We start from the raw sequence: 12,799 nt of genomic DNA, 5'->3' as shown, positions 1-12,799 counted from the left end.
ACTTTCCACCTCTGTGAGTGAGAGTAGTGAAACAGGTCAAGTACAAACTAGGTCATCTTCATGATGACTGAGCAATCTGCAGCGGGCTGATGAAGACTGAAATGTGGGTTAAAGTCCAGAAGAAAGCGGACAAGTGGGCTTTGAGTTAAGCTTGTTTTGTTCACTTACTGTACTGCACGATGAAATTATCAAATACTTTAAAATCCAGAACATTAGCCTAACCATCGTAGCAATTTGAGGAATGGTGGTACACCTGTAGACCCCCCTCCAGTGAAAATCAAGTTTAACCTTGTAAACATCCATGTGGTGTTCTTCACGTGCTACAAGACATATCAGGGACAACATCAGCAGTCATCTCCATGGCTGGGCCTGTCTGCTTTTAAACTGCAGTGTAACAAGGACAGGCTGAACAACAGGTTTTCAGATTGGCAGGTTTGAGACGTCACAAACCGAAGGAGCCAATCCCGTTAATGGACGGGGTGACGCTATGCATATCATTATGTGCAACCTATGGCAACCACTTCGGCGATGCGTGAGCCAGCTGTATCCGTCATCATAACTTTAGCAAACTCACTACTGACTACTGACGTTAACGTTAATACTAATTGCTTCGTTTCAAGCTCGCTAAGCTTCAGACGCGTTTTGTTTTCGGTTGTGGAACTGTGCAGATTCTGGAGTTTGTAATGACGGAGAAGGAGGAGATGCACAATTTATTATTTCAAGCAGAGCATTTTATACGTCTTAAAACACGACTGCAGCTGGCCTTTAAACAAATATGCAGAATAAAAATGTGAACTAATACTATACGGTTTAAGTTATTATGTTGTCTTTGGGCTCCTCTGTAGGTGTGTGTATTCAAACATGATGGCAAACAAGTGACATTTCATACCTTTATTCTCCAGATTCACTCAAATGTCATCCATGAGTGTCCACTCTCCAACCCACAGTCCCACAGGGATGTGCTAAACACACAGAGCACGGATGTTTACTCTGCCGCCGCAGAGGGCAGGACAAAAACCATTTAACCATGGAAAACACTGCTCCTATCTGCTAACAGCAGCCTGAAGATTGTATTTGGGAAATTATGTAAAAAAGAAAGTGACTGTCTGATGTGTCAGGAAGGTATTTTTCAATTATAACAATTCCAGTCTCCCTCGAGCACTTGTGTGACTCACTACAAAGTGTGACATTTACTAAAGTACCTTTCAAGGCAGATTACTTTGCAAAGGTGAAGATGAGAGCAGTGTGACTGTAATGTGGGAGGTTGCAGGACTGGTAACAGAAATTGTATTAGAAGCATATTGTTCATGGAAAAGCAACGTGTTTACTTGACTGAGAACCTTGATTAGCCTTTATATTTAATTTCCCCTTTACACTGGCATTCCGCTAAAGCAACATTTTATTGTCACATCTGAATCCATTACTGAAAATCAAGCACAGATGCTTTAATAAACAGAACAGGAGCTTCACTCTGCTCAAATATTTAGTTGAACTCTGCTGACCCGACAGCACTCTCCTCATTAATTATCTAATTACTATAATTGTGTCTACCTGTGTGTTTGTGTATGAAATGAACAAATTAAAAGTCAAACACTACTTTCACTTTACCTGCAGAACGGACGGCTGGATTTTACCCTCAAATCCACAGAAGGCAGAATCTCCTTTTATAAGCCTGATTATGGTGTGAGCACCGAACATGTGAGGATCCTTTTTTAAATGCAAGAAATACTTCTTTTTTTCTTTTTATGCAAAACGAAAACACAATTTTTCAAGGGGGTAAAGTTGCACAAAAACTTGAGAAAATATTGCATCATAAATGCTGCAAGTTTTTATATTAAGAGTCTTGTGCACGGGTGTTGCAAAAATGGCTCCATAACAGCCCCTGAAGTAGCCCCTGCTGCACGATTGACCTACATGTTAGATATTTGGTATGCACGTATATCAGGTCAGTTACACAAGAAGGCCTATGGAAACATACTATAAAAGCAACAGTCCACATTTGTTTTTATGGTTCTAGGGGGTTCTATGGAACCTTTTAGCAACACTCCCTGCTAAAAAAAGTTTTTTGAGCATCTTTAGCCACTAAAAATGTGGTTAAGTGATAGTCATAGCGCCACCTACTGGTAAGTGGTAGTAAGCTTTGCCTGGCAATTACAATCTAGATTAGTGGCTTTTTTCCTGTGCCACCCATAGACTGTATAAAAAGGTGGACGACATGACAGCTCCCTAAAAGTGATGCCAAACCCTCTCTATCGCCCCCTGCTGACTGGCTGCAGTATAGGTCATAAAGCCCGCCTCCTCCATGTTAACAGATGGGACATGAGTCAAACTATAAAATCAAAATACACACCAAATAAATTTTTCTCAAACATGGTTTCTGTCATTATAATAAGTTTTTATCATGCTGATTTATGTCCAAGTGTTAATGTTTCTGACAAGTTTATTTTTAATTAGTGATTTGATGCTGTAAAAACGATGATTGACAGCTCTGTTGACAAATACGGCTCCTGCAGCCGATCTGTTTCGAAGCTGTTAGAAGCTGTTCTGCTGTTAAAGACGTGTGGGATCTTTGCCGTTTTTTCGTTAAGTTCAGTTAAATGTGTGTTTTGATTAGCAGAAGTGGCTACAGCGGCTCCACCCACCGATCTCTACTGCGCAGCTCTGGCTCCAAATGAGGCCACGGTCACAGAGGGTATTTTGGCTTCAATTTTGTACAGTGAGAGTAGATGGAAGCATGCCATCATCTATATAGACAGTCATTAGTGCCACCTTGTGGACACAGGAAGTGACATTTCCCTCCTTCATGCAGTGAAAACACATGATAATTCAGAGCCCAGTCAACCGCTCCATGTCTGGCAAAGACAACGATACTCCCCGAAGTGTGCAAAGGTTGAAATGTTTCATTAAGCAGACGCTTTTGTCCAAAGCGATGTACATCTGAGAGTTAATACAACACAAGCAAGGATCAAGACAGGAGGGAACTACGTGAGAGTGCTGAATTGCAAAGGTGCAATTCATCTCTGCTTGCAGCCTCAATAGTTTTTTGGGATGTTGAAGAAAAACCAATACAAACAAAAGGTGAACATGCAAAACTCTACATGTGGCTGAGAATTGATTTCCTTTTTGTGCTTGCTGGGAGGAAACGCTGCTGCCACCTTCGGAGTAAAGTATTAAAGTGAATTCAGCAGGAAGTCGGTCACTACAGGGAGGTGACAGCAGGGAGACTGTCTGAGCCTGTGTCCTTCCTACAAGGATTTAATATTGTGCTGTGAGGATGCACCTGTTGGCATCTTTCCATCCGTCTAAATCTGGAGATCCATGAGTGTCCATTACTGTCTCATGATGACGTTGTTTGGTATCGATCGCTACAACAGATGGAAGCATCAGTTACACTCCCATCAGCGTTTTGTCAAATTCATATGAAAGCTGGCAGTTCCTGTTACGCTGCAGAGTGTGATGTGGGTGTCTAATGATAAAGAAAAAACTCTCTCCAAATACAAAATGAGCCCGGAGATGTGACAGTCCTGTTGATGGTAAAATTGGATGCAAACTTCCCGCAGCTGTATGTAAACTCATCATTATTCCTGCGGGCGTCGTCTCATTAACCTGACAGATGTGTGAGCCGCTGCTCATGTGATTAACTCTGCTCAAAAACTCTTCACTTTTTAAAGCTTCACCTGCAGCAGTGCTGTCGCTTCGTGTTACGTTGGACAGAACCTGTGAGGGAGGAGAGCTAGCTGCTGCAGCTCGCTCTGGTAAACAGGTTTTAATCACTGCGGCAGACATGAGAGCGTAAGTTCCTCACATTGTTGTGGGCCGAACCGCTCGTAAACACTGAACGTCTATTTGATCTTGACACAGAGTTTGCCTGACTGAGAGGGAGGCTTACATTTTCATCTTTCTCGCTGCAATTATTTTCCCATGAATTATTTGAGCTTTGAAGGGAGGAAATAATGAGGTCACATTGTTGTGTATCCACATTTGAGTTGAAAATGACTTGCATCTCATTCGGCCGTATTTACCCATATCTGTGTTTACATTACTCTCATGTTTATTGTTTGTGTGGCTGGATTACCCTGAGTCCATGCCTATAGAATTTGCAATTGGGATGCACGGTATTGGATTTTTTGCAGATATTTTCCAACCCTTTTTGCCGATATATGAGGCACATGTTTAATTGCGGAGAACATTAAGTCTCCCCTGTAGTCGAATTGATATCATGCCTACTCTTATTGTAGTGGCCAAAAACTGCCATACAGCAGACATCTTGCACCCTTCTTCACTGTTGATAGAAGAGGTGTTGTACAAACTGATCCCTCTCGCGATATATGTTAAGTTGACAGCAGGAATACTGCTGTTCGCTAGCTTTGTAGTCCATTGTTTTGCACCAAAAACACCAAGGTAATTTCCTTCCGTGTGTAAATGCGCTTGGCTTACACACCTGCATTTAAGTCCTCCGTTCAATTGTCTTATCTTTGCGTCAAAATCCCCCCGTGATTTAAATTACCTTTTAGAATCCTATAATCAGTTTTACTGGCCAAGTATGTGGGCACATACAAGGAATTTGACTCTCAGTGTACAGACACACAAATTGACATGCTACACTTAAAACAAGGACAGGTTAGACAATGTAACACAGACACTAAAAACTAAAGCTACTATATACGGGCTTATGGATACAAATATATAAGGTATATATAATTATATATATACTTTAATTAAAAAACAGAACAACACTTATCGACAGGAGACACTCGACAAAAGTGCAATGAACAGTGCAAAGGTGCAGAGATAAATATTGTTATGGTTGTAGTATTTACAGAGAAGGTTAATTGACACCTTGAGTTAACTGTTCAACAGAGCGACAGCCTGATGAAAGAAACTGTTCGATCCATCTCTCATCTGCTTCTTTTAACACTTTGTCTGTATAAATAAACGTTGATTGCTGATTGATTGACAACAAACCTGGTCTGGGCGGCTACAGTCACATGTCGAAGTGTCCTTGGGAAAGACACTGAACCCCACATTGCTCCTGAAGGATGTGCATAGATACGGAATGGTGATTGTCACTCAGGCCTTTGCCATCTCTGTGTGAATGTGACATGTGTAAAAGCTTTGAGTGGTCCGAAGACTAGAAAAGTGCTTTGTAAGTACAGTCCATTTACCATTCGGATTCTAAATAAGTAAGCTAGGGAGCAGTTTAGGGAGATTTTGTTACTAAGGCTGGGTTTAATAAATAGATTTTTCCGATTCGAATCGATTCTTATTTGAATGACCCAATATTGATTAATAAATCCCAGATCGAACCCTTAAAGAAATGTGTAAAAACGTGTCTGAGCACTCACGTTTCTGAGCGCTCCTGAACGCAGCACAACTTAGCTCATCTCCCTGAAACATGGCAGTGAGGGAGACATGCCCGGACTTGTTTACTGCAAACTACTACGGAGACATCAGTGATCGCCGACTGAGTCTTTTTTATCGTGTGTGCGTCCATGAAAATGTAAGTTAATGTTGCTCTAAAGTTTATGTTACTATCTGTTAGCGTCGGCTTTGGCCGCGAGTGTGCTTTCCCCACATCTTCTTCTTCTTGTGGAGTTTGACAAACAATGTTATGGTGCGTTACCGCCACCAAGTTGTATGGAGTGTAGATCGGGACTCTAACTATTGTATTTAAAGTCGAGGTGAAATGAAAAATGTCATTTTAATCCTTTTAGATCACATCCCCGGTAATATTGTGCATCTATTTGACAATATAGGCCAAAAAAATACAGAAAATCAATTTCTTTGTATTCTTATATCAAATTTTGATCATTTTTTCTTCCGGTAGAACTAAATTTCATGTGTGCTTACGTAAGTTAGCACCAAACAATTTCAACCAATCAATCTGCAACATTTAGCCACAGAGCACCAAGAACGCTCGGTCAGTTAGCGAGCTGCTGTGCTGTGGAGAACGTCTGTCTACGCCCACTTCTCAACGATCTAATCAAATCCCTCTAATGATATGTCCCGCCTGCACGTCCTGTTTCACTCGGAAATGCGTCACGATACGGAAGCTGGATACTGTCGAAATGCTGTTTCAGCTCGACTTTAATTCTTATTGTAAACATTAAAAACATTGATAATGCACCAGGTTAGAGGTGCATTGATATTGTAACTGAAATACCCCTAACAAAAATCAATATCGAATCGGATCGGATCGGAAATTGAATGTTTTCAGTCGTGCTAAACTAAGCTAACCAAACTAGCTGATGGCTAAATAAACAGATGTGAGAGTGCCATCTTCTCACCTGACTCTGAGTAAGAAAGCAATATGTGTATTTCTAAAATGTAGCAGAGAATCTGCTTGGCGCAGGTCTGTTCAGATGTCCTCCATGTGTTTTAACATAATGTAGGTTATCATAATAATGGCTGCCACTCTGATGATTCATAAATGAATTAGAAACATCACATTCAGAGTCTCAGTCTAGACCGTCAGTGTAATGTTGGCGTTGAATGGCTGCTGTTGCTCCGCAGATAAAAAAAAAAGGTCTTCTCGTTTCCTCTCAATACCAGTTAAGTGGATTCTGTCACACATGTTAAAAACAAATCTGCAGCAGAGTGTGACACATCAAAGGGGAAGTGGAAAGCAAACCCTGTTGTTAATGGAGGGAATAGTGGAAGCAGCGACTGTGGGATGTTGGGGGGACATAATGGCCCTGACAATCAACCAGCTGAGTGCCCGTCCTTTCTCCCTGCAGGGGGTGTTGGTGGAGACAGAGCGCCGCTGCTTTGTGGAGTTAGGTCTGTGTCAGCGCTCGACACAGGCGGGTGACAAGAATGCGAAATACAGGAATGTGAGGAACCAGAGTTAAGAGCAATCCTGTGGATTTCCGCTTTGACGTTGACGGATTGATGAGCCGGAGCGCACAGCAGTCCACCAGATTGCCCCTCTTGAGATTGGCTGATATAATGGATGGTTTTTTTTGCCCATTATTTTCAACGTTAGATGAACATCTCGACCAGAGACAGAGATGCTACTTTTTCATGCCGTCTCTGTTATCTGGAAAATTCTGCCCGATGCAATAACAAAGGAATATAAAGCTTTACCTTGTAAACATGCTACAAATTGAAACATCAATCCGTTCTTAAATACACCAGTTTCTGCTCTTTTATTTTGAAAAACACCACATTTATCATTCAGAAAACAACTCCTCTTTTGGGCCCTTCAGGTTGACGGATTATTTGCTCCATTAAATCTCACATCACAGAACATTTATTAAAAAATAAATCATTTTGGAGATGATCTGAGTGAGACGGAGAGCGGTGGAGAACTGGGAGCTCACCTCTCCCACACAGCTGCATTGGTTAATCTCTTTCTTGTGGTTCATAGCTCCGGCGCCCCTTGGGGAGCCGGGATTTTTCACTACTGACATGCATTTTTCATCTTCACAGGGTCTCCGGCAGCTCTCACTGGAGAGAAAAGCAGTTTTCCAACGCCCCGTAATTGTCTGTAGTTTGATTTCTTAGCCGTGGTAGGTCGAACACGTGTGCAGATTTCAGGCAGAACCTTCAGAGCAGCTGCAAAACCACTTTCAGAATTTCATCAGTGTGACCCCTCAGCATAATGTCAACCCGACACAGGGCTTAGATATACACACTGACTGATTACTACATCGTCTTTTTAATCCTGTTTCATATACGGTTGCCCGCAAGCAACAGAATCTATTATGATCTCAGCCCTTAGATAAAAACATGTACAAGACAATCAAATCAGAAAACAAGAGACCTGCAAATTTGACATTTTAAAACAATCTGTCAAGTAATTACTTTCACACTAATCATAATCTGTTAAGGACCTTTTTACACTTTATTCCCTTTTACACATCAAATCACAAGAAAACCTCAGAGTGGCCCCGTACGCAGTCCGTCTTGCACTTTTGCCTGAAAACAACGCCGACTGCTTTCACTCGAGACAAAGCGCTAATCCTGCCCCTCGGGTTGCCACGCTGATAAGGTGAGGTCAATGTGAGATCGTAATCAACTTCAACAACTCACTGCAGCAGCCCTTCAGGCATTTGACCAAAGAAACAAAGCAGCAGTGAAGTATTAAGTCTGTAAATGATGAGCTGTGGAGGTGCGTCGTTGCTCTTCATGATTATACAATAATTATAGTTGCTGAACTGACCAGATGGAGTGTAACGGTTGTCAGACAGACAAAGAGAAACATAACTCAATCAGAGGTAAGAGAGGGAACTTTTTTGTTTCTTTATGACCAGTCAGCTGAAAAAATAACTCAAAACTTCATTTATTCCATTTGGTTAAATGTGCAGTATGCAAAAATTCAGTTGCCGGTGTCTGCAGAGGTGCTGCACGGTGGTGCGGTGGTAAGTGCTGTCAACTACAAGGTTTCTGGTTTGAATCCGAGTTAGAGGACCTTTCTTTGTGGAGTTTGCATGCTCTCCCCCTGCATGCGTCGGCTCTCTCCACGTACTTCCTCCCACAGTCCAAAGACATGCTCGTTAGGTTAGTTGGTAACTCTAAATTGCCTGTTGGGTGGGTGTGAACATGAAAGATTGTCTGTCTCTATGTGTCAGCCCTGTGATTCACTCAGACTGTACCCCACCTCTCGCCCAATGACAGCTGGGACAGGCTTCCCCCCCGCGACCCTGAACAGGGTAAGCGGTATAGATAATGGATGGATGGATGGTCTCTGCACAAAAGGCGTCATTTGATCCATGAAGTAGTCTGAGATCATGGGAGTTGTAGCCTCCTTTATTAAACAGCCACAATGGTCGTGAAATCCATCCATCCATCCATAATCTATACCGCTGATCCTGTCACTGGGCGAGAGGCGGGGTACACCCTGGACTGGTCGCCAGTCAATCACAGGGCTGACACATAGAGACAGACAACCTTTCACTCACACCCACACCTACGGGCAGTTTAGAGTCACCAATGAACCTAACGAGCATGTCTTTGGACTGTGGGAGGAAGCCGGAGACCCAGGAGAGAACCCACGCATGCACGGGGAGAACATGAAAGCTCCGCACAGAAAAAAGTGACCTTCTAGCTGTGAGACAACAGCGCTAACCACTGCACCACCGTGCAGCCCCACAGACAGAAATCATGTAAACACATATGAGGTGAAGTTTATTTTCATTAAATCATGTTGTGTCACTCAAATGTAAAAGCTGCAAGTTTCCTCAGCTAACCTGAACAGTTTGTCAACCTCTTTCCTTCACTGTCATTTTGTCCTGTCAAATATTACTTCATTACTCAAATTATTACTTCAGTTAAAGTACTGGAGTACTTGCTTTTAGTCTTCAAACTAACTTTTTTTGTAGGCTGTGATGAAGTTTGTGCGTGGTAAACAGAGCAAGCACTTAAAACGATATTTGTCTTTCAAATTTAGTGGAGTAAAAGTAAAAGTAATACGTTTCCTCCAAAAATAATAGTCCAGTAAAGTACAGATACTCAAAAAAAGTAGTTGAGTACAGTACTCAAGCAAAGTTACTGTCCACTCTTGGTCCTAAATCATTCAGTCTTTCATTTTTCTCCTCTCACCATCTTGAGAGTTTTACGTAGATTACTATATAGCGAGGTAATACACAAAATAAAATATTGGTTATGAAACAGACTGAAATTAATTCTGATGACTCTATATGACCTACAAAAACAAACCAGACCATCAGCGACAAGATTGATTATTTCTATATAGTTATTTTTAATGCCTGAAACTGCTGGCGGGGGGGGGGGGGGGGGTAGGTGTCAGACGAAGCGATTAACTGCCGCTGCCTTTGTTAACATTTTACAGGGCAAAAATTTAAAGTGAGTGATACCTATGACTGTTAAAGAAAGCAGGGTGAGATTTACTGTTAAAAACCACCACTAAAGCATGTACAGGACAAAATCAGCAGGTACGGCTTTGTCCACAGGGGGCGCCAAAATCAGCACAGACCGAAAGTTCCTCACAGGAGCTTTAATGTACATCAATGCTATTTTATTTTACATAAAAGGTTGTTAGATCAACTAAGAAATGGGGTAATTAATACGTATGGTGTCGGTCAAGCAAACTTCTTATTGCAACCAGTGCAGTCGCCCCCTGCTGGTCATTAGAAAGAATGCAAATGTAAGGCACTTCTGCTTTGGCTTCACCTCTTATATACCGTCTGTTGTTTCAGGGCTCATTAGGCGAGAGTTAAAGCCAGTCTTAATAGATAGTGCTATCCACCCACACATGTAGACCCGGCTGTAAAGTGAAAGTGAGCTCTGTCTTATTTCACATTGATTGCAGCAGAGTTGACACATAAACTCTTTTGGAAATAGCTGAAGCAATCAGTGATTATCCAGCTGTCACACTGCAGCTCTGCATGCTGCACAGCCACGATATTTACGCTCGCCTATAGCATGTTAGTGCTGAGTGCCCATTAGCTTTCCATTGTCACTCCTCCTCTGCAGAGGTGTGACAGGTCGGGCTAATTTCACTTGTTTGCTGTGAAGAGTTTCCCCATAGAAATCGCACACTGTTGTCATACACTCTTCATTTAAGTACCTTCGGAGAAAAAAAAGACTCAAACATGACCTTGACTGGCAATCAACTGCTGAATCAATAGCCTGCTGTGTGGGCTGGATGGATCACCTTGCCCTCTGAGCAATAGTCGCTCGAGGTACTTGTGTCATCCAGATCGAATGCAGCTCTGTATTATTTCCTCGCTGTGAAAAGAAATACAATCTAGGCAAAACAAAAAAGGCTTCATTGGGGACGTCCGTGACTCTGAATCCTGACAGATACATCAGAGCACCGCCTGTCGGGGGCATTTATCCGACATGGCATCTTGTGCTGTAAATCAAGGGGGAGTGTAGAACAGAGAGGAGCTGAAAACAAAGCAGATACCTGCGGTGCCATCATCTTTTACAGCAATCTCGTGTAGTTTGTAAACTGATTGGAAGAGCTCACCTGAATTTGTACATGTTGTTGTATATGAGACTGGTGAGGCATGTAACATCGTGTCTGACCCAAACCACGCTCTGCATGGTCAGTATGAACTATTACCATCAAACTGGAGATACATTCATCAGTCTAAATCCAAGATCAAAAGTATGTTAAAGATATAACAAGTACGGTTTTTCTTTGCATTTTGTCAACATCACATTCAAACTGGGCCCCTCCTCCTGGGCTCTTTGTCAACAGAAGCTCACTCTCACCATCTCGTGCGAGAACACGGCCACCCCGCCGAGCTAACACTGACAGCATCACGGTTATCTTTGCACTAGCATGCTGACCACCGGTTAGCTTGTCCTACCGGGTTTGAGGCACCGACCTGTCCGACAGAGAGAGGACGGCAACTCTCGCATCGCTCTTTCGCCGTGTTCGCCGCTCTTAATGGGTCCTAGTTGCTAATTTGAACCACTCCCACACTCACCTATACGCCGTGATTTGCTCAGGGAACCACGACAGCGCCCCTCCTGAAATCATCCTGTGCAAAGCAAAACAACAGAATAGATGCAGAGGGAAGGGTCTCACAAGGGTCTGCATACACTCACCAACACACATGTATAGAGGCCCAGAAGTGATGATTTATATGACTACTTTTTATACCTTTAAAGGGCCCTGGATACTGTCTTCTGTATTATGAATTGTTTTGTCAAATGTCTGTTGTTTGTATCCTGTCCTTAACTGTTGTATTGCAAATGGAGCTGCTGTGATGCATCTATACAGATTGTGATAGGATCAATTTGACAGCTTATTTCCCCCGTTTGCATGGTGCGTAGGTGTGTTTATAAAGAAATTAAAAACATGCAGTTAAAATTAAAGAATAAATGTTACATTTTTAGTATTTTTCATCCACCTTTTCGTGTTTTATGGTGTTTAGAAATTGATGAAACTTCCTCTATTATCAGCCTGTAGATGTTCAAAACAAGTCAGCTGCGTAACATTTCACCAAACATAAGTGCGGTTTTATGTTGCTCCAAAACAATCAACCTCAGACAGGCAGGCTGTTATGAGTCACGCGCGAGTCCAGTGAAGCAGCCACTCTTTGAGTGCTCTTGACTTAATTAAAATGATAGAAATAAGGTGCAAGATAAAGAGAATTATTAAAGCTCAAGGTGTAATGTGTTAATTATTCAAAATCAAAGTGCAGCGTCTGTTGTAGATACATACTTGTGTTTAATTCACACAGTGCATAAACTATATGTAGCACTAATATCAGACTAAACCCTGCTGAGGTTTGGTGTTACATATGCATAAGTCAGATCATGTTAAGATTTAGCAGAAGAATACATAAGCTCAGGATCATCCTACATCATTAGCAGGAATCGAGAGGCGTATAAACTCCTTATCCTGTTTACTTCTGCCTTTTGTGCAACTAAGCTTCTGTGAAGCAAAGAAAATATTATGTTTATTCATAAATAGCTATTTGTAATCTGAATATGGAGATGCATTGAGCAGCTTGTATCTGCATTATGCATGAATGCGCTCTCATTGGGAGAAGATTCAGACTCCACTGTTTGTGTGAAGACATTATTCAGAGACAATTGGTTTAGATGTCCTTGAGAGGGACCCGTGCAAGTCCCAAAAAAATGCCCCCTGTATTCAAAGCTTCACCGCAAAAAGACGTCCATGTAAACCTGTTAGGAATGTGTTTCCTTTAATGCTGCCAACCGAGAAAAATCCTGTGCATCAAACCAGTGTTTCATTTCTGAAGACGTTTTGTGTCGATGACTCCATCAGCAGGAAACATTGTTAGCACAATTCACTGGCTGCTTAGTTTAAGCACGCACGCAGCTCAACACATGTCAAAACTCATCATATCTCCAA

This window comes from Semicossyphus pulcher, unplaced genomic scaffold (genome assembly GCF_022749685.1).
Source record: "Semicossyphus pulcher isolate SPU_LCO1_2020_fin unplaced genomic scaffold, fSemPul1.0.p SCAF_12, whole genome shotgun sequence".
Lineage (NCBI taxonomy): Eukaryota > Metazoa > Chordata > Actinopteri > Labriformes > Labridae > Semicossyphus > Semicossyphus pulcher.
The sequence above is the reverse complement of the archived record's forward strand: the minus strand, read 5'-3'. Positions refer to the sequence as shown.